At 42.3% G+C, this 23,688-nt stretch overlaps 1 protein-coding gene across 1 annotated transcript in view; it reads right to left on the bottom strand.

The window, feature by feature from the left end:
• The window catches only part of CPXM2 (carboxypeptidase X, M14 family member 2), a 381,585-nt gene that overhangs the window by 288,792 nt on the left and 69,105 nt on the right, over window positions 1–23,688 (bottom strand). The gene's annotated exons all lie outside the window — the stretch shown is intronic.

Genomic DNA, 23,688 nt, shown 5'->3' with positions numbered 1-23,688 from the left:
TTCTTATTCTATTCTCTACTAGTCAAGTAACAAGTGGAATTACGTTTTTCATTGAGAACTATTTGGCCAAACAATCCGACATGGCTGTAATGTGTTTCCACCCTTTGGATTGTTTTGGGCCACTTCCACACCTAGAATCAAAGTTGGTATAAATGATGTTTCGTTTTTTTTGGATTATGGTGGCACTGATTAGTTGGGTGCACAATCAAGTGTTACTTTTATGTTTGTTGAAACCCATCTTCATTTCTCTGTCACTTTCTTTGTGTGCCATAATCTGCAGTGATTGCAAATTCTAGAGTATGCATCAGTTCTCACGAACTGTAACACATAAATTACAATTTTATTTCTTGTTTGTAGATATGTAAAGCTACATTAAAACAGTAAAATATCGCAGGCAAGATGGCGGCCACTGCTGTGGCTGTGTGAGCTGACTCATTTACCTCCTCCAGATGTAAAATTCCTCTCCTCGCTCTCAAACCCCTTAAACTCCTGAACAATATCTCTTGTGCTCCTACGCATGATTTGGCGATCTTGCTCTTAGTTCTGGGGGGTGCCGCTGCCGTGTCAGCTGGTGCCTTGGAAAGCCCTCAGCGCTGTCTCTCTGTTCGCGCGCAGTGTGTACTTGCCTGAAAGGATGCCGCCGAAGACCGGGACGAGAGGAGCAAAGAACCGCGGCCTCCCAGGGAACCCCGTAGGCGGTCAACAACTGCAATCTGCTCCTGTTCTTGATGCCAAGACGAATCCTGAAAACAACAAACGCTGCTCTGTAAGTACTCCCGCGGGGGGTCTCTCGGGGGCCGGGGAACAAAGCAAGAACTGTGCTAAAACTGTTCCCGTCCTGTTTAAAGCCCAAACACAGTGACAATATCCAAACGTAATGAGAAAGGGAAAGGGAATTTCGACACGCCAGCAATAATATCCACTGACATGCCATCAATAATATCCACCGCTTCAGTACCGATTTCACCTCAGTTGACGCTGCAAAATCCTGTAACTCTACCAGCTGATCCACCAGCACCTGAGGTGACTCTGGAATCCCCGAAACACGATATCGTTGAACTGACTGCAGCTGTGGGCATGGGGGCGTCAGAGCCTGCTTACAGAGATTCCCAAGCTGACAACAATTGTACAAATACTCCCGCACATCAAACCAATTGCATTATGGATCCTGTAGTCCTTTATGAAAACTGCCTGATTAATCCCTTGTCTGTGGATCCGGCGCTTTCAGCAAGTTTAGGTAGGGACCTAAACTTCCACAAAGATGAGGAGGCGGCTGATAAATTTTACTCCCTTTCAGATTACTCCCACTCCTCCAGTGAGGAACATTCAGTTAATGACTCAGTTGCCGATGAAAGTGACTGCAATAGCTTACACTGGGAGGAGGAGAATGATAGAACATTGTTGGGCCAAGGCGCGACCGCGACCGCCACTTCATATGATCCTAAGGCATCAGTGAAGCAACCCAAGGGGGCAGCTGGTTCAATGACATGGGATTATTCTTTTTCACCAAGCTTGAACAGCAATGAGATCCCAGTAGAGATTCAATCGGCTGGCAATAACAAGGCTACGGATCAAAACCAAGATGAAATTAGGCCTGGGCGAAAATTTCGTTCCGTTCGCGGAAATTGCGATAATTTGACATTTTCGCATTCCGCGGCGAGCGCGAAAATGTCAAAATTTCCGCATTCCGCATCTTGGCGATAATTTGTTTCTTGCTCGTGCTGTAAAATAATACATTCTCGCGCGATCGCCTTACCTGAATCCCTGCGTTCGCCGACAAGTTTTCTTGATCCGGTCGCGTTCTCCATGAGATGTTGTATTGTTTTTAGCCATTTGCGCTGTCTCGCGACAGTTCGCGCCCGCAGTGACGTCATGCGTCGCGCGATCACGTCTTTCTTCTCGCGATCATGCACCGCGAGACAACTGAAAACAAGATGGCCGCACCCGCGAGCAACCACATGGGTAAGTTGGCGAGCCGCAACCATGCAGAAAATCTCGCGAACATGCGGGAAAAAAAATTACGCATCTTCGCGATATTTCCGCGTGTTTGCGATAATTTTTAACATTTTCACGATAATTTGCGAAAGTGGATTTCGCAAATTCCGCCCACCCCTAGATGAAATCACACTCCCTATTATATACCAAACTATCATGGCACTCAGAGAGGAAACCAGATCCGAGAGTTTAAGAACACAGGGGGCTTACCGCAAACTTCAAAATTCCATTAGAAGAGTTGCCAAGTCTTGCTCTGACTTCTTTACTAGAATGGGGGAAGCTGAAACTAGAATTTCTCAATTAGAGGATGCGTTAACTGCTCAAAAAACACTCACAGAAACTATCAAATCTATTAAGGATGATATTGTGTGGAAATTGACGGACATAGAAAACTGCGCTAGGCGGAATAATCTCCGCATTCTTGGTATCCTCGAGGGAAAAGAAGGTGGTGATGTCCGACAATTTGTTGTGGAACTCTTCGCCAAAGCATTTCCTGAACTTCATCAATGGGAATGGCAAACACAAATTCAAAGGGCCCATCGCTTCCCCTTTAATATCCGCAAGAAAACCGGTGTATCAACTGAAGCTCGTGCGATCCTTATTTCACTTAATAATTTTTTAGCTAGAGAAGCTATATATGATCTTGCTAGACCTGATAAAAAGCGCATGACCAAGCGGTGTGATTTTTTTGTCCGGCCTGACTTTTGTCAGGCTACTGTAGAGAAAAGACGGCTCTTGCGCCAATTGATACCTGCTTTTCAAGTTAAAGGGTCTCAGGTTTTTCTTCTAAGACCTGCAAAGCTAAAAGTGATTTTTCAAGGGAAAACTCACCTTTTTTGTCTGAGATTCAAGCTCAAGAATTTTTGTCCTCCATTTAGCTTTGTTAGGGGCATTTATTAGTAACAACAACTGCTTAGTCTTAGCTCAGAGAGGGGGGTGGGGGGTTTGTGCTGGTTGGGGTTGAGTCTCGCTTGACATCACCAGGGACTGGGGTCCCTATGCCTCGTGAATTGGGGAGAGGGAAGGGGGTGGGAGCTATTGGGAGGGTGGGACACATCGGTTGGGGGTGAGGGAGGTGGAGCACATGGCATGTTTAATCTATTTAATCTATCTAATTTGCATGTACATCTTTATCTGAATAGAGAAACAACTATTATAATGATGAATTCAGCAATTCTTAAAATCTTTCCTGGTAACTTTGGTTTAGGCCAAGTGGATATTCAGCCACTTCATTTTGAGAATGGCTAGAGAAAATTGTCTATTTGTACTATTAAAATCTGTGGGCTTAATGACCATAAAAAAAGGAAACTATTTGCTAAAGTAATTAAGCAGCTACAAATAGAAATACTCTGTGTACAAGAAACACATATCTCTTGGTGCAATCGCCATTGGCTCAGAGACTTGGGCCTTGATCTATTTGCCTGTACACATCAAGTTACCAACACTCGTGGGGTAGCAATTTTAGCGAAACATGGGACTATTGTTTGGAAGCGGAAGAAAGAGGATCAATTAGGACGCTGGGTGATCCTTGTGGTATTCGCGGCTCTCTTTTCACAATTTGCTCTATATATGGCTCTAACTCAGACGACCCAGAAATTCTGAACAATATTAATGTTGAATTAGCCACTTGGCCATCCCCGCTGGTTATTTGCAGCGATTTTAATATTCATTTAGAGCACAACTTTAATCTAGCTGGTGGTATGTCTTATTCTGGCCATAAGAATAAGACGTTTAAGGCTCTACAGGGCCTGGTTAAGGAGTATGACCTAGTGGATATATGGCACCGACATAGACCCAAAGAGCCCGGATATACTTTTTTTTCAGCACCACATAAAAAACTTGTACGGCTTGATTATTTCTTTTGCTCACAACAGTTAGCAGATAAAGTTAACATTAACTTACATCCGAGACTTATCTCTGATCATAATCCATTAAGTATTGAGATGCCATTATATGGACTCCCTAGGAATTTAAATGCATGGACATTTGATGAAAAACTCCTACTGGAAGAGGCTTATTGTCAACACATAGTTAAATGGATTTCTAAATTTTTTAATATTAATAAAGGCACCGCCCCCGAAACCACTGTATGGGATGCATTCAAAGCCGCTTTATGCGGGGAAACACTTAGCTTTTCATTATATCTCCAGAAGAAGGCCATAGATTTGATTAAATCTTGGATTGATGAACTGACAGCAGCAGAGGTAGAGCTTATTAGAAAGATTAGTACTGGTCAAAATATTGACGAATGTTTAAATTTAATCTCTGTTATCAAATCCAAAATACATTTACATTATGCTGAAGAGCTCGCTTCTAAATATATACAATACCGATCAGATATTTTCGAATTTGGGGAGCAAATAGGGAAACATCTGGCTAAACGTATTAAGCAAAGAGCTGTGACTAATGGTATCAGTAGGATAAAGGATAAGCAGGATCAAATTGTGGATACCCCGCAAGGAATACTAAAAGTATTTCATAATTTTTATAGTCAACTTTATACGGCCGAAGAAGAAGCTGCCGTTGACAGTATTATGGGATTTTAAACAGAATAACCACGCGTAAAGTAACCGTGGAACAAAACGAGCTTCTTAATTCCCCAATTACTTGGGATGAAATTGAGGCCACGATCTTATCTCTAGCATCTGGTAAAGCAGTTGGGCCAGACGGAATCCCCCTTGAGTTCTTCAGGATATTTCGGCAAACGCTGAAACCTATTTTAATTTCGTTGTTTCAGCTAGCTCAACAGGGACTGACTCCCAAATCTTGGCAAAAGACTACGATCATAGTGTTTAGGAAAAAGGGAAAACCGGAGCTTAATCCAGGCTCTTACCGGCCGATCATACTCATTGCGGCTGATAGCAAGATATATGCAAAACTAATTGGTCTAGGCTCTGCACTGTTATAACTCCTTTAGTATCTCCTAGATAACACGGGTTTATCCCTGGAAGAGATACCACAGACCATATTAAGAGAGCAATTGCCCTTTTTGATTGGGCGCAGGCCACGGGATCTCCGCTTGGGATGATCCTGTTAGACGCAGAAAAAGCGTTTGACAGGGTCTCCTGGCGGTTCCTGTGGTCTGTCCTGCACTGGAAGGGATTCTCCCCTGAATTTATTCAAGCCATTCAAGTCTTATATACATCACCGGAAACAGTTGTTCATATATCCGGACAAAACTCACAAACACTCAGTATTACCAGGGGCACCAGACAGGGCTGCCCCTGTTCTCCATTATTATTTTCGCTTTATATTGATCCCTTTTTAGAAAAACTCGAAAGGGAAATGAATATCAAGCCCGTAATTGTGAACAATATTTTGTATAAAACAATGGCCTATGCCAACGACACAGCGATTTTTACCAGCAATTTAAGGCTCGCTCTCCCTACTGTGGATATCAGTGCAAAACGGTTTGGTGATTTCTCCGGCTATAAATTGAACGTGGACAAAATGCAATGTCTACATTCAGATAAATCCCGCCCCCTAGATATTACAACGTCAGAGGCTACTTATCTGGGGGTCAGAATAACACCGGATGTAGAACGCATTCCTGAACTTAATTTATTACCTATTATTCATACTATTAGCACTTTTCTGGAGAGACTAGACCATCTGCACTTATCACTACATGGCTGATGTAACGGTATTAAAATGTCTATTTTTCCCAAATTCTTATATTTTTTTCGAATTATTCCATTAATTTTTCCACCCTCTCTTTATTCTAAAATTGAACAGATCTGTTTTCGGTTCTTATGGAGCTACCGAAGGCCTAGAAGAGCAATAAAATGGATGATTCTCCCAAGGGTATGCCAAATTTCTTATTATATCTTATTATATCATATGGCTGCTCTATTGCAGCATATGGAGATACTTGTGACTGCCAAAACAGTTAGATCAGATGCTACTAACCCTACAATTTATGAGATGCTTTTAGGTGAACATGCTCAACAAAGAGTAGTAAGACTCTGGAACCCAGTTACTATAAGAAAACTAGATTTAAAATATTTAAATCTGCCTATTCTGTATGGAAGAAAATTCGGAAGCGATTTAAAATATCAAATATCAATTTGTACACGCCCCTCTCAACATATGGCTTATTACCATCAATACTTCAGGATAGGGTTACGTTTAGATGGGCTGATTTAGGGATGACGGTTATTGGTGATTTAAGTCACGAAGGCAGCATGAAGGCATTCACACGCTTACAGAAGGAATTTGGCCTCCCTAAATGTGATTTCTTCAAATTTCTACAAATTTGGAGTTTTCTTGGCTCTAAATTACAAATGGGTCAGGGGAATCTGGGTCCAATTAACATAATTGAAACGTTGCTATGACAATCACGTATTGGGGTAATATATCAGACTTTGCTGATGGAATCTCACGATGATTTAATATCACAATGTGCTCGGTGGGAAAGGAAACTAGATAAAGGTGGCATAAATCTGGTTAAATCATTAGAACTGGCAAACTCAGTTGTTTTGTCTGGTAGTTTGAAATCGCAACATTTCATGTCGGCCTTTGATCTGTATTATTCCCCTGCCAAAATTTCCAAATGGGCTCATTCCCAGGGGAACTCTTGTAATTCTTGCAATCGGTGTGGATTATATGGGGCTGATTCAATACATATGTTTTATTCGTGTCCAGGTTTAAGAACTTTTTTTCAAGATATAAATCACTTTCTAAACCTAATTCTATTAACTCCTGTTACACTTACCCCTGAGCTGGTAATTTTTGGGGTTGAGGGGGAGGCGGAAAGAATATTCCGTGAAAGTGCCAAAACCAGCTTTCTTTTTATCATCATGTCTATTACGAGACTATGTATATATAACCACTTATTGGATCAACGGTGATGCTCCTACTTTTTGCAATTGGAGATTAAGGCTACTTTGGCTATATAATTTAGAACTTTCTGTTTACAAAAGACGAGGCCTTAAGAAACAAATCTGGGGCCTAAAAATATGGTCCCCGATCACTAAATGGTTAGAAACGATTGTACAGACTTGATCTTTATCTTGTATATATATCTTTTTGTCTTTTGCCTTTTGGGTTATATAATTCTTCTGTTTCCTAAGTTTATTTTGCATTTCTGACGTGCTTGGCTGGTTTCTGTTTTATTTTTGGAGATGTACATATTGCCTAAATTTTGCATCTGCATAAACTAATAATTTTTTTTCTTTTAAACAACAAAAAAAACCAGTAAAATATATCAATTTTTAAAATGGTTAAAACTTTGTTAATCTACCCATCATATGTGCCATCACTAGATAACCTCTAATGTTTGCATTCAGTTTGCTTAAAAGGAAAACAGTTAGGAGTTTCATACAATGTCAGCAATGGGCAGTAATTAGTCAGTGGTTCCTCTGTGGAGACAAAACTCCCCGTGTATCAGGGTCATTGTTTTGTGTTTTCTGAAAGCAAATTCCCACTATGAAAATTTGTTGTCAGAAGATCTTTACTGAGTGTGTGTATCAGACACTGCGCCCGCTCAGAAAATAATTCAGTGTCTGGAGACTCTGTGACAGCGCCTCCACTGTGGGCAGTGAGATCCCCTGATTCTCTACCCGCTAGGTGGAACTATGTAAGTATGGCAGGTGGTTGTTCACCAGAGAAGAGGAGACCATAGCATGGCGGACTTGCATGCTTTACTCAAAGGGCCATATTTATGAAAAAGCTGGGCTGCGTCACTGATCAAGGGCTGGAATGCACCTTACTTAAGGCAATACGGGGCATTCCTGTCCTTTCCACTGCGCTGGCACACAATGGGCTGCGTAGTGCCAAAGCACCATGTCACAAGGGTGCCTGCGTTGCATGCAGGATTGTTTTTGTGCATGAAGGGGCACCTTCCTTCACAAAAACAATCCTGAGAGTTTTTTCCTCCTTCACTTAGAAAGAGGAAAAACAAGTAGAAATTCTTGTGTCTCATTTTGAGTGCAGAGTTATGACATATATTGAGACAGGTGTGACTGGAAAACATACATTGCAAGAAAATGTATGATATAAAACAAATGCAAATTTGTAACATACAATGAGAACACCTGTTGGACATGGCCCTTCTTACGGAAAATAACCCCAAAACGTTTAGCTTTTTTCCTCCTAGTCTTAGCCAACTCTCTCTGCCCAACCTTAGGCATCTGGGCACCTTCCCACTGTACTGTAGTCAAAGGTGCGCGTGCTCACTTCACCCGCACTATGCGGGGTGCCTACGCAATGGGTTTAGGTGCCATACCTCCATGTGACCTGTAAACAGGTACACCACATGTAGGTAAGGCACAGGCTGGTAGTGGGACGTAGCACTGAGTGGGCCACCCACCGGATAGCATGCCTACCTATGTATTGGGCCTACCATCGCAGGTCTGTGGCCCCTGCTTAGGTTGGCATCAATTACGCTTGAGCCAACCCATACCATGAGGCCAACCCCAAATGAAGTCCTGAAGGGTACAGGGGAGCTGGTAGGCTGAATGCTGAAGGCTGAAGGCTGGGCGGGTACATATGGATGTTCTGCCCAGGTAGTGAGGAACCCCCAACTTCGTGGTACCCCTGCCTTGGAGTTCAGCTCTTCCCGTTGGATACCCCTGGGGTGATGCTGAGTTCTCTTGTGTAGCCTTAGGGCTTTGAGCACGTCCTCACTGCTGAGGCAGTGTGGAAGTGTGTGCACCTTCTTATAGAGGGTAGAAAGAGGCACTGACATGGTGTTCGGATACATGGGCTAGTCTGCCAATGCATAGACGGGAGTGCACACTTGCCCCTGTGAGATGTTAAATATGCGCCCAGCCTGCCATTACAAGCCTGGGTGTGTGCCCCGGCCCTTATGCTGTTTTGAATACATGTCCAGCCTGCCTTTGCAGGATTGAGGATGCACCCTGGCACATATGGCATTTTGGAAAGGTGCCCGTCCTGCTATTGATGGAGCAGGGTTTTTCCTTTAAACCCAAATACCTGTTTCATTTTCGCATGTTATAATTAAAAGTACTACTGATTAATGAATAACTACTAAAAGTTTGTCGAGTTTGGATTAATCAATCTTATTAACAGAAGAATTACACGTGGGAACGCTATTGCATGGCTAAATTAATAAATGGACTAAGTTGGTGAGCAAACTGACAGAAATAGATGTTGCTTATGTGATGTTATTGTGTTTTGCGCTTATAATTAATATGCATTAATGGCTTTTGATGTCGCAAATGGCTAGATAAATACATACACATAAGGGTATTAGCAGGGGAATAACACTGTATAATCATTTCCGTGCAGTAATCCTGTTTTATGTTCTTTTTCACTTAAGTTGACCAATGTGGCCTATCAGAAAATGGCTACCACCCATAGCCTGCATTCGAGTTGATGGAAATTTTGCAAGGAAGCTTCGCGCTGCCTGTGACCTTGCCCACTCGACAAAACTGAAAAGCCATGATCATGATGACAAATCCAGGATGGTTGCCAAAGAGCCCCTGAACATGAAATTGGTTACAAAACCTGAATACTGAACTTATGAACTGATGATCCCACGACTGGGATACAAATTATCCAAAAGAGACATCCGTAGAAGTATCAAATTAGTCATGGACATCTAATTTTCTATTCATTATTTTGGAACGATCTAAGTGTGAGAAAATCTCGCACAGTATCACAAATGTACCAAGATGACATTATTTCCGCCATTCATCCGTTTTGAATAAAGATTGTAACATTTCAGAAATGTAAATTTGGTATAAATATTGGTAGACTAGAGAGGTCTAGCGCCACTTCTTCCCGAACTGAAGATCCGAGGTCCCGATGCTGACGGAGAGGACGGTGACTCTACATGACAGCTAGAGACTTTGATTGAATTACTGAGGACCGGTTCTGACTTAGGATCTGACATTTAGACAGAATAGGTAAATATGAGAAAAATGAATTTGCATTTAATTGGCATTTCTTACAATTTTAGATAAACAAATATTTTGTTTCGAATCTCTGTGTCGGGTGGGTATTTTCTTGTCATGTTTATTGAATTTATTTGTATATTATTTGAAATGTTTTAGCCAGATTTATAAGCAACTAGTAGATGCTATTGACCTCAGGATATATGCAGATTGGTTAGGTATCGAAAGTGTTTCCCCTTATACATGGCACGGATAGGGTGGTAGGATGAATGTTGGTGTAATGGGCCCCACCAGCGTGTGATGTGTGTGTGCGTGTGTGACTGTGAAATCATTCCGTCCGTGGAAGTAGAGGGGATTCGGAAGCTCCAATCTGCAACAGTTTCTTGGTAGCAGAATGATGGTTAACTATTGTCTTGATCTGGTGAATTTGCGTGTATATAGGCTTGTTGATTATTGATTGATATATGTACTAACATTATATGTCGAAGTTGTATTGAGTTTTATGTATTGTGTACGGCTTCTGGGACGTAGGGAGTCGGTGACAGTTCCGTAGTAGGGCAGAGGGAGTGCTGCTCTCGGAAAAAGGCGGGATTGTTGGCCCTGTATGCAGACAGGGGAAAACGTGTGACAATTGAAGTTGCGCGTCGCATTGTCTGGGTTCGATGAGGTAGCATCGCCGTGTGTTACCATTAGAAACGTATTTCTGTGTGAGAGAAGTGTATATGATAGCGAAGGGTATCTGTGAAGTTCTGGTCTTAGGTCTCAGGGATCCGTATGGCATTCCGTTATCACTTATCACTAGAAAGGTAATAGGTATTCTCTGAGCTTGTTAGAAGGACAGGGCAGAGGTAAGCGCTGCTTTGTTAACGTGTGAGATAATTCTGTAGTAGGACAGACTGTTCGCTGTTCTCAGGAAAGACAGAATTCTGTGTGAATGTACTACATTTTTCTGGTATGAAAGTGCATGAATGAGAAGGCATTCTGGTTAATTGTGAAACTCTTAGGAGCATTCCGGAGAGAACAGTTAATTGGTGCTTGTTAGAAGGGTAGAGTAGAGGGATGTGCTACTTTATCAACGGAAGTAACGATTCTGTAGTAGGGCAGAGGTAAGCGCTGCTCTCGGGAAAGACAGAATTCTCGTGGGAAAGGTCTTTTACTGTTCTGTGGCTAGCGAAGCAGACAATGGAGATGTTTGTATGTTGTAACTAACAGACTCGTAGAAGTTGAAACAAAGTCTACTGAGTAGGTTTGTAAAGGAGGGGTAGACGAGAGAGACAGGAGACAGGAGCAGAAGCTGCTGCAGCGACTGCTGACGTCAGGAAGACCGCGCTGTGATTGGACAGTGAGTTGGAACGGTGGAAGCACGGTGATTGGTGTGCTAGTGTACGCCGCGCTAGGATTGGAAGACATACAGGGTGACGTAGACGCTCCAGGATTGGTGCGTTGGTGTGAGTCGCGCTGGGATTCGTGGACTGAGTCAGTGACGTAGACGCTCCAGGATTGGTGCGTTAATGTGAGTCGCGCAGCAATTGGACAGGAGATCGTACAGTTGTAGAAAGGACAAACAACTTGCGGAAAATAAGAAAATGTATTATCATGAAGAGGAAAAGAAAAAGAAATCCTTGTTTAGTAAGGTTAAGAATTGGTTCGACAAGGATAAGGATATTGTGACTAGGGAAGGACAGTTACTGCCCCCGATAAGAACCCCCGCATCCTTCATGGTTGCGAAGTATGGGTATCATACCTGTATTTGGTTAGATAACTGGGTGAAGTATACGCAAGAGGATGGAGTTTTAGCTTTCCCAGAGCATGGCTCATTTAATCTGGCCATACTGAGGAACTTACGGGAACAGATGATGGGTCTAGAGCCTCGGCCTAGGCCGACGCAGTTTGAGGCATTGACTGAATGGGAAGATGAAATGCATGAACGAGAAAAGCAGAGGGGTGGGGGAAGTTACAGGTATATGTTTGGGCGAAAGTATGATCGTGAAACCCATCATGATCGGATGAGAAGGTGGCGTGATGCCAGTATGACCGAGGGATTATATCCTGTAAGAACAGCAGAGGAGTCAGAAGGAAGAAAGTGTACAGAGAAAGAACATAATATAGAACCCAGGAGATATGGGGCGAATGAGTCTGATGACGATGTCCTAGAGGACATGCTCTATAAAAGACCACCCCCGTATAGACGAGAACCAGAAGTAGGAACAGCAGTGACCCCAATGAGAGACACCCTGCGGATTATTAAGACAGAGGGTACTACCCCTGGGTTGAAAAGCAGTTGTTCTCTGGCGGAAAGAAAAAGAGAGAGAGATAGAGAGAGGGAAAGAGAGAGAGAATGAGAGAGAGAGAAAGAGAGAGATAGAGAGAGAGAAAGAGAGAGAAAGAGAGAGAGAGAGAGAGAGAGAGAGAGTGAGAGAGAGAGAAAGAGAGATAGAGAGAGAGAATGAAATTGAGGATGAAAAGACCAGAGAACTAGCAAGAACTACCTTTGAACTGACAGAGAATATCAGAGAACTGACTAAAAACCTTGAGGCAGTTACAGTGCCTGTGAAAATAGGCCCGGTTATGCCGATTTTTGACAAGCAGAGGACGGGCGAAAGTGGTTTGACAGTACCATATGTGGGCAATAGATTGATTGTTCCTCCGGAGCCAGCAGAAATGAGAACAGGAGAAACACAGTGGAGAACGGGAGAAAATCAGTGGAGACATACCATATGTGGAGGAGAATTGAGTGTGCAGACTAACTCGGGTTTGAATTCTGGATGTGTGGAAAGGAACAGAGGATCAATTTTAGAACCACAAAGAGTGACAGAACCAGGGGGTGCAGAAAAATCTGTGGGAATAACTACTGAAGATTTGAATGATTGGCTGAAGACTCTGCAGAGGAAAGAGAAAGAATCCCAGGGAATTGATGTAGCTAGGTTACGTATGGAAATGGAGGAAATGATTGTAGGAACAATCCCTACAGAAACGCAGAAAAATTATCAGGAGGGGGAGATCCTCTTCCTGTGTAAAAGCATCACATGGAGAGCAAAGAACATACATGACAGGTTGAAAGGAATAGCCAGTGAACTGGGAATTGACATGGACAAGGTAAAAGCTTTACAAAAGCCTTACCGAGTAGATTTTACAGATAAGGACATTGAGAATCTGAACCATGCAGGCCGGACAGGACAGATCAAGGAAATGATTGCTTTGTTGAAGAAATGGGGAGACGTAGAAAGATGGAAAGACAGATGGCACCGAAAGCGAGAGGATGGGGCAGATAGAACTTACTCGACATTCCCTTTGAAAGAAAAAGAGAAAGCAATGACAGCTTACCCCATGAGGGAAATTCCAGGAGGTGGGTATGTACATGTCCCCTGGACCAGACAGGATATTTTATCCGTTACAAATGATTTCCCTCGACTAAGGGAAAAGCCTGTCGAGTGGTATAGACAGGTTGATAGATTTGTGAAATTGTCAAAAGTGCTGTGGATTGACCTGAATAGTCTGTTTGATATAATTGTACCAGCAGACCTGTGGGCAGAATGTAAAATAGTCATAGACTGGCCCACTAAGGAATACCCGAGAGATCCAAAGACAGGAGCTCCATATCCGGAGGTCATGAAGAAATATGAGCAGGTTATGGCCTTCTTGAAAAATAAGGTACCCCCCCAAGGAAACAGACTGGGTTAAAATAGATCGAACACATCAAGAATTGAAGGAATCAGTCCATGCATATTATGAAAGACTAATCTTAGCTTTCAAACAGTTCAGTGGAGATGAACATTTGGGTGACAAGGACCTGAGCCATTTTGTATATAGATTTGTAAATGGTTTGCGGCGGAAATCAGTGAAATGATAAGGCAGCATACCGTAGACTGGCAGAGCAAGAAGATTGATGAGATTCTGAGACATGCAAAATACTTCAGTGATGAGCTTGAGGCAAAGCAGAGGAAGCTAAAAGAAAAGGCAATGTGGGCACAGGTGAAAGTTGCAGAAAGACAGGAAGCTCAGTTGGTTGAACAAGCAAATAACCCAGGAAATAAACCCAGGTTTGGTCCAGGAAAGGGGAAAGGAAATATCGAGGAAGTGAAAAAGAAGTTCCCATGTCACAACTGTGGAAAATTAGGGCACTGGAAATCCGAGTGTAAGAATCCACCGTCTACTAATGATGACAATCCATCATTGAATTCACAGGTGCAGAGTGAGGGGTGTGGTCAGCAGCAGCAGAAGGCTGTTAAGCAGCAGAATCAGATGCCAAAACCACCCTTGCCACAGAGGAGAGGATCACAGAAGTACAGCCAAGAGTCGGGGTTCTACGATGAAGAGCAGGTAAACAGGCCAAAACGCACTAGCGCTGTTGCTCAATATTGGCTGAAAAATGAGGGAAGTGATTCTGAGGGAGACTTCTGACGGTGCCGAAGAGAGGAGGAAGAGTGCTTACTTGGCGCAACTCTAGAAATAGATCAGGCAGGACCTTTTGTAGACGGAAAAATCAATGGTGAAAGTGTTACTTTTCTAGTTGACACAGGAGCTACTAGATCAACTGTCAGGTCAGCTGATATAAAGAATCTTCCCCTCTCGGATGAAGCTATCCAAGTAGTTGGTGTGTCGAACACACAGATAAAGACTCTTCTTACTGAACCAGTAAGGGTCAGAATAGGGAAATTCTCAGACATGCACCGATTTGTGGTGTGTGACACTAGTCCTGTGAACTTGCTAGGCAGAGACCTGCTGTGCAAAATGAATTGCACTATTTTCTGTACACCAGATGGAATAACCTTTGAAACACCAGATGAGGATCTCCTATGCAGAATGACCATGGATAACAGGGAATGTGAGGCATTGGGGACATATGCTGTATTTAATCCAGATGCATTACCCCCAGAATTGAAACAGACAGTGAAAGCAGCAGTTTGGGAATTTACTGGAGAAGATGTGGGCCTGATGAGAAATGTAGATCCAGTGAAAATTACTGTTAAAGAGGGAGTGGTTTACCCAAACATTCCACAATACCGACTGACACCTGAAATAATTGAAGGAATTACACCCATAATCGAGAAAATGATTCAGCAGGGGGTGTTAAGGGAGATATTGAGCAGCCCATGTAATTCACTAATAATGGGACTGAAGAAACCTAATGGAAAGTTCAGAATAGTACAGGATTTGAGAATAATTAACAAGATTGTTGTGTCATGCTGTCCCATTGTGCCAAATCAATCAGTGATTTTGTATCAGATTCCCCATGATGCAGAATGGTATACTGTAATTGATTTGTGCCATGCTTTCTTTTCAATCCCATTGCATCATGACAGCCAGCCAATATTTTCTTTTAGATTTGGAGAGCGGATTTTGGCATGGTGCCGAATCCCACAGGGGTATACAGAGAGCCCTTCAATATTTAACCAATTGCTAAAGAAATCTCTGGAAAGTCTAACAATGCCTGAAAATTCAGTCTTGGTCCAGTATATTGATGACCTGCTTGTGGAATCAAAGACCCGTGAAGCTTGTGAAGTAGACACTATTGCGTTACTGAATCACTTGGCAGATGGAGGATTAAAAGTATCTCCAGCCAAATTGCAATTCTGCAAGAAAGAAGTCCAGTACTTGGGACATAACATTGAGAAAGGTCTGAGAAAAGTGACCATTGACAGGATTAAAATCATTAGAGGGATGAGAGCCCCAATGACACAGAGAGAAGTGAGAATGTTCCTGGGAATGGTGGGTTACTGTCGTCAGTGGATAAGTAACTTTTCCCTGATTGCCAAACCATTGATTAAATTGACCAAAAGTGAGGTGAAAGACCCATTAGAACTAAACCCAGAAGAAATGGCTGCATTTAGAGAGTTAAAGGACAGACTATGTGATGCTCCTGCCCAAGGAATGCCAGATTACGAAAAAGAATTTGAGCTGTATAGTAGTGAGAGAAATGGATGTGCACTTTCAGTGTTAATCCAGAAACATGGACGCCTGAGAAGGCCAATTGCCTACTTCTCAGCAACACTTGACCCAGTAGCTGTGGGTTTACCAGGTTGCCTGAAAGCAGTAGCTGCTACCTGTAAAAGTTTGGAACAAAGTGAGGGAATCATAATGGGATATCCTGTACGGGTATTCGTACCTCATGATGTGGCAATCCTTTTAACAAGGAGCCGGACACAGTTCATGTCTCATAGTCGGCTGACTAAATATGAGAAAGTCATTCTTGGTGCAACCAATGTCAGCCTGGAGAGATGTGTGAATGTGAATCCAGCGACACTGTTGCTTGATGCTGAATGTGTGGGAATAAGAAATGAAGTTGATCATGACTGCCTGGATGTGCTTGATTACTGTACAAAACCAAGGCCAGACATAAGAGATCTGCCACTGCCTGAAAGTGATCATGTGTTGTTTGTGGATGGATCTTGCTTGAGAACGGATGAAGGAACACTGAGTGCTGCTTATGCTGTGTGTACAGTTTCAGGAGTTGTGGAAGCATCACCTTTGAAAGGAGTTAAATCCGCTCAGGTGGCAGAATTGGTGGCACTGACAAAAGCCTGTAAAATTGGAAGAAATGTGAGAGTGACTGTGATGACTGACAGCCAGTATGGCTTCGGAGTTGTCCATGCTTTTGGCCAGCTATGGCTACAAAGAGGTTTCCTGACCTCAAGTGGAACTCCCATAAAGAATGCTGAAGTGGTTGGAAAATTGCTGGAGGCGATACAGCTGCCTAAAGAACTAACAGTAGTAAAATGTACTGCTCATGGTCAAGGTGATGATTTTGTCACCGTTGGAAATAAGTTTGCTAATGACATAGCACAATATTGTGCCAGAAACAATCACTCCATTAACCGGAGTAAAGAGAGAGAAATATCTTCTTGTTCCTTGATGTTTACTAATGAGGTGGGAACATGGGAGGAGGTGAAACAATTGCAGGATGAGGCAGGAGACGAGGAAATGAAAGATTGGGTGAAAGCAGGTTGTGCACCTAGAGAAAAAGATCATGTGTGGGTCTATAGGGATGGAAGACCAGTCATGCCAAATAGCATGCTATCAACAATGGCAAGCATGTATCATGGCCAAGGACACCTGGGAAGGGATGCTATGATAAGGGCCTTTAAGCAAACCTGGTATAGTCCAAAGTTCAGGCTGATAGCAGAGAGTCTCTGTCAGAGATGTCTGATATGTCAGCAATTCAATCCTGGAAAGAAAACAGTGGTAAGCCTAGGAACAATAGGCAGAGAGGGAGGACCTTTCACAAGAATGCAGATAGACTTCATTGAAATGCCCCCAGTCAACAGATTGAGGTATGTCCTGGTGGTGGTCTGTTTGTTCTCTAGGTGGGTGGAGGCATATCCAACAAGAAGAAATGATGGGATAACAGTGGCAAAATTACTGTTAAGAGAGTTCATCCCAAGGTATGGGTTTCCAGTAACCATTGAATCAGACAGAGGAGGACATTTTTATAATGAAATCATGAGTCAAATCTGTGAAGCATTGAGTGTACAGCAGAAGCTACATTGTGCTTACCGACCAGAAGCTTCTGGTGTGGTTGAACAAATGAATGGTACCATCAAAAACAGAATTGGCAAAATGTGCTTAGCCACAGGAATGAAATGGCCCGATGTCTTGCCTCTAATCCTGATGACCATTAGGTCTACTCCAGACAGAACAACAGGTTTGAGTCCACATGAAATTATCATGGGACGTGCTATGAGACATGCATTTGTACCAGTCAACAAGCTGCTGACTATAACTGATGACATGATTTTGGATTACTGTAAAGGCCTGGCTGACGCAGTTCATTCTGTGTTTCACCAGGTTGGAGAAGACGCCACCACACTTGAAAAGAAACCAGCCCATGATCTGAGCCCAGGGGACTGGGTAAGGATAAAAGTCCACAGAAGGAGGAATTGCCTGGTTCCAAGGTGGGGAAGGCCAAGACAAGTCATTTTGACCACAACGACTGCTGTGAAGTGTGCTGGAGTGAAAAATTGGATACATGCAAGTCACACACTGAGAGTTCCAAATCCAAGAGACGGCAGTGGAAAAGAATACTTTGAAGAATCAGATTCCAGTGATGATGCAGACAGCGAGACAGTAAGAAGGAAAAAGAATCCTGAAAGTGGGGAAAGTGAGTCAAGAGACATTTTCATCCCACCGGAAGAGGTTCAGAAAAGAACAGTACAAACCACAGAAGCAAGTTCAGATTCTGAAGAAGTGCCTGAGGTTCTAGCTAGCAGTGACCAACACAAAAAGAAAGAAAGAAAAGAAAAGAACATTCCAACAGAAGTGACACCTGAATCAAATGAGGAAATTGGACAAGTTCCACCTGAGATAAATATTGAAGAAAAAGGGACAGACAAATTCAGAGAGGGACAGATTGCGGAAAACCCCAGAGGAGGTGTAGGGAACATCAACAACAAGCTAGGTGAAGGGACAAGTAGACAGCAAGAAGATTGCGTGTCGGAGACCCGAGGAGGGACAGAAGTAGGGTAATCTCAATTGGTGGAAAAAGAGACTGTTGGAGAAAAGGAAGTTGTTGGAGAAAAGAAAGCTGTTGATGAACAAGAGGCAACTGAAACAGAGTCTGATGAAAGTGACAATGAGATACATGGAGGACGAGTTCTGAGAAAGAGAACTTGGCTTGGAGAAAGAAACAATAAAGAAGGAAAACAAAAGAGAAATGCTAAAGGAGATCTTTGGCCAAATAAGATAAAGAGACTGAGGTATAGACTGACACGAGTTAACTCTTCGAAAGCTGAACAAGTGAACGAAGTGTCAAGTCAAAATCCAACTAAAGAAGAAGAAACAAAGATACCTGAGAGAACTAAAAGAATAAGAAAACCAAACCAGAGGTACAAGTCACCGGAATGGACGTATGTGGCACTGCCTGAACAAGGAGAAGAGGCAGACAGTCAAGGAAGTCCAGAGGAGGCTTTACTGAAAGAGGCTGCTGAAGAAGAAGCTGTGGGAATCCTGAGAGTTATCTTGTCCGACATTGGAGAAGAGACGGATGTTCAGGACCTGATACAGTTTGATGATGATGAAGAAACAGTGAAAAGTGCTGAAAACCCAAATTGAGTAAAATCCAAGGAAGTCACTTGAAGAAGAAAGTGAAGAATTAAAATTAAGAACTAATAGGTTGTAATAATCTGGTGGGTACTTGCTGCCCTAATAGGTTCGATAGAGGAGTAGAAGAGGCTAAGTCAAAAGACACGGACAAATTAACAAAATGGCTAACACTGAGAATAATAAAAGTAGATGTACCTTTCTGAAAAGATGGTGCAAAATGTGCTGCTGTTGTATAGGTTTATTAATGCTGGTTTGGAGCGTGCTTGCTCTACTGATTTCATTTAGAGTTACTATAGACACTTTAGAAGGTCATACTGAGAATAGAACTAATATAGGGAAGAGTTCACAGAAGATAGTACCAACTAGAACTAGCAATGTACATATACATAAGGATAGGTCAATTAATGATTTTTCTAGCAATGTTTTTTCTAAATTGTTGTATGAATACGTAAAGACAATGGAAGTAAGGGATTGCTATGTTTGCATGCAATTACCTGCCTCTGTTTCGGAAGGAGTGACTTATCATCATCTTCCGGCTACGTATGGAATTTCATGTAGTGTGTTGATTAGTATATTTTACCAGTTAGGGAAACTAGATTATTATATGTCTAATGTAGATAATATTCTTGGGCAATTGCCTATGAATAAAGCACTGAATCCTGCAAAAGAAGCTAACACTTTAGGTGAGATTTTTTTAGAAACCAAAGAATTAACCTTAGACTATGTTTTTAGAAACAATTTAACTTGCAGTTTGAAGGGAGAAGAGAAGAATTTTCTAGACATGGTTGAGAGAAGAAGGTTGAACATGCACAAGAAAGCAGAAGGGCATAAAATGAGTGAAACCATGTGGGATATTGAGAAAGAAAAAGAATTGAAAAATGGAGCCAGTCCAACTATGGCTATAGATGCACCACAGAAAGGCAAACTATGCATTACCAGGAAGAGATCCCAGTATGATTATTATTTCATAGGGACTAGTGAGTGCCATGATACATATTTTATTGCAACCGGATGGGGATTTAGAGGAGGAGAAGATCCAGTTTTTCCGGGAGTGTATTATATTTGTGGGAACAAGGCTTATTATAGGTTGCCTGACCATTGGTTTGGCACATGTTATGTTGGCCTGGTCTTTCCAAAGATTTTTCACATGGATAGAGTAGAAAATGCTGAACAAACTAATCCATTAACACGCTGTAGAAGAGAAACATGGACAGAAATTGTAGGAGATATTTTTGGAGCTTTAATTCCAGCAGTGGGAATTTCTTTAAATGCCTTTGGCATTCGGAAGCTGTCAACAGTGGTGGATCGCTTGTCAACAAGCACCGCTGGAGGCTTTCTTTTGGTTAATACAGAAATGGTTGCTTTGCGCGCTATGGCAATGCAAAATCGACTTGCCCTTGACATTCTTTTGGCGAAAGAGGATGGAGTCTGTGGAATGCTGGAAGTTCAACATTGTTGTACTTACATTCCTGACGAAAGCAAAGATCTAAAGGTTTATGTAAAAAATATTACTGATTTGCATGAAGAATTAGTACCACTGGAAGCTGAAAGTATCTGGACTAAAATGGCTAATAAGATGATTGCTATTAAGAATTTTGTAGCTAAAATAGGTAGTACCATTTTTGGTAAGATATTATTTCCATTAACCTGTGTAATTGTTGCATTATTGATCCTTAGATTAGGGTGTATGTGTTGTAGATATAGAAGAAATAAAAAGAAAATTATAAAAGAAAATGTTAAAAAGAGACAAAAGAAACCAGAAAGAGATCCACAAGAAATAGAATTAGAAGAATTGAGGGAAAGCATTTATATAGAAACTAAGAAGGAAGATGAGATGGAAACAAGGGTTTGAAAAATGAACAAGAAGATATTTTGAATTTCTTCCAAAAGGGGAAACTAAATTGATTTTTTGGGTTTTTGATTTTTGTGGTGATTAGATATCACCAAAGGGGGGATTGATGGAGCAGGGTTTTTCCTTTAAACCCAAATACCTGTTTCATTTTCGCATGTTATGATTAAAAGTACTACTGATTAATGAATAACTACTAAAAGTTTGTCGAGTTTGGATTAATCAATCTTATTAACAGAAGAATTACACGTGGGAACGCTATTGCATGGCTAAATTAATAAATGGACTAAGTTGGTGAGCAAACTGACAGAAATAGATGTTGCTTATGTGATGTTATTGTGTTTTGCGCTTTTAATTAATATGCATTAATGGCTTTTGATGTCGCAAATGGCTAGATAAATACATACACATAAGGGTATTAGCAGGGGAATAACACTGTATAATCATTTCCGTGCAGTAATCCTGTTTTATGTTCTTTTTCACTTAAGTTGACCAATGTGGCCTATCAGAAAATGGCTACCACCTGTAGCCTGCATTCGAGTTGATGGAAATTTTGCAAGGAAGCTTCGCGCTGCCTGTGACCTTGCCCACTCGACAAAACTGAAAAGCCATGATCATGATGACAAATCCAGGACGGTTGCCAGAGAGCACCTGAACATGAAATTGGTTACAAAACCTGAATACTGAACTTATGTACTGAGGATCCCACGACTGGGATACAAATTATCCAAAAGAGACATCCGTAGAAGTATCAAATTAGTCATGGACATCTAATTTTCTATTCATTATTTTGGAACGATCTAAGTGTGAGAAAATCTCGCACAGTATCACAAATGTACCAAGATGACATTATTTCCTCCATTCATCCGTTTTGAATAAAGATTGTAACATTTCAGAAATGTAAATTTGGTATAAATATTGGTAGACTAGAGAGGTCTAGCGCCACTTCTTCCCGAACTGAAGATCCGAGGTCCCGATGCTGACGGAGAGGACGGTGACTCTACATGACGGCTAGAGACTTTGATGGAATTACTGAGGACCGGTTCTGACTTAGGATCTGACATTTAGACAGAATAGGTAAATATGAGAAAAATGAATTTGCATTTAATTGGCTTTTCTTACAATTTTAGATAAACAAATATTTTGTTTTGAATCTCTGTGTCGGGTGGTTATTTTCTTGTCATGTTTATTGAATTTATTTGTATATTATTTGAAATGTTTTAGCCAGATTTATAAGCAACTAGTAGATGCCATTGACCTCAGGATATATGCAGATTGGTTAGGTATCGAAAGTGTTTCCCCTTATACATGGCACGGATAGGGTGGTAGGATGAATGTTGGTGTAATGGGCCCCACCAGCGTGTGATGTGTGTGTGCGTGTGTGACTGTGAAATCATTCCGTCCGTGGAAGTAGAGGGGATTCGGAAGCTCCAATCTGCACCAGTATCACGGGCCGGTGGGTGCATACCTGCATTCCTGGTCTTCTAACACATGGGTCAGACCTGCCGTTGCATGCCTGTGTTCGTGCTTCCACCCATAGTGCTAGTGGCAAGGTGGCTGGTCCGCTGTCGCAGTCCGGCTGTGCACAATCTCACTCGCAAGGGGTCAACCCTTGTGCAGCTGACACAGGCAGGGGTGTGTGTCACAATCGCACCCAAGGTGCTAGGGCTTGGGTAAGCTCATGGGTGGGTCTGCCATCGCAAACCAGTGTGTGCGCACTGGCATTTATAATGAATAAACTCATCAGCAGCCTACCATTTCAGATCGCTCTGTGTGCGTACCCGCACCTGTGGTGCCCTCCATTACGTGTGAAGCCTGCCATCGCCGGCCCGTGCATGCACACTGACAAGTGTATTAGTTAAACCTGTTTCCAGTCTGCTGTTGCAGACTATGGTGGGTGCACTTGCACCCCTGGTGCCCGGGAGCATGTGGCCAACCTGCCATTGCAGGTCTGTGTGAGCACTAGCGCACGTGCACCCAGGTAGTGAGGAATACCTGTGTGTGTTTTCACTACATATGAGGCTTACTCTTCCCACAAATTAACATGGGGAAGTGGTTGACATTACTTTGGGCTGCAATAATGGATTGCAGTGGAGCAGCTTCGTGATGTTTCCTATAAATTAATTTGCCATGCCAAACCCCTTCCAGTGGTAAAGGTGGTCTTGGCATAACTCGCTTAGAAATGACACTTATAGAATGTGGGCTTTTCTATGCTCTATTGTATGCCATGGTGCCTGGCTCAAGTGGACACCAGGGATCAGGGAGCACATCTGTGCATTCCCCAGTAACAGCCATAAACCATGGGCATACAACTGGAATGACAGACCTTAGCCATCTGAGGGACAGATGTAATAGATTGGAGGGGGAGGTTTTGACACTTGGCCTCTAGGGGATGGATCATGGCCCCACTAAAGATTAAGATCTACGTTTCACAGCCTCATGGCAGCCAGGCCTACAATTTAGCTGAGACATCTGTGGTTCAAAGGGAAACCCCTTAAACCACACCTAAATTCAAAGACACACAACAGTATAACTACTGGTTCTATTCTTTAGTGCAGGAGGGGAAACAACCTTTACAACGCAGTCACTACATCGCACTACCTTTACATAGCAGTCATTACATCGCAACATCCTTTACATCGCATGTCATTACAATGCAGCCATTACATCGCATGTCACTACAACGCAGGCATTACATCGCAAGTCATTACAATACATACCATTACAACGCATTGTACCCTTACACTATCCAACACTTACCCTACTGTGGCACTCATTGGAGTTAGAATAGTAATTCTTACCCCTATACTATCCAACACTTACCTTAAATGCGATGTAATGGTATGCATTGTAATGGTATGCGTTGTAAAAGTATAATGCGATATAATGGAATGCGTTGTAAAGGTAGTTTCTGAAAATGCGATGTAATGGCATGCAATGTAAAAT

This window comes from Triturus cristatus, chromosome 1_2 (assembly GCF_964204655.1).
Source record: "Triturus cristatus chromosome 1_2, aTriCri1.1, whole genome shotgun sequence".
NCBI lineage: Eukaryota > Metazoa > Chordata > Amphibia > Caudata > Salamandridae > Triturus > Triturus cristatus.
Note: the sequence above shows the minus strand (reverse complement) of the source record. Positions and strands in the feature narration are given on the sequence as shown.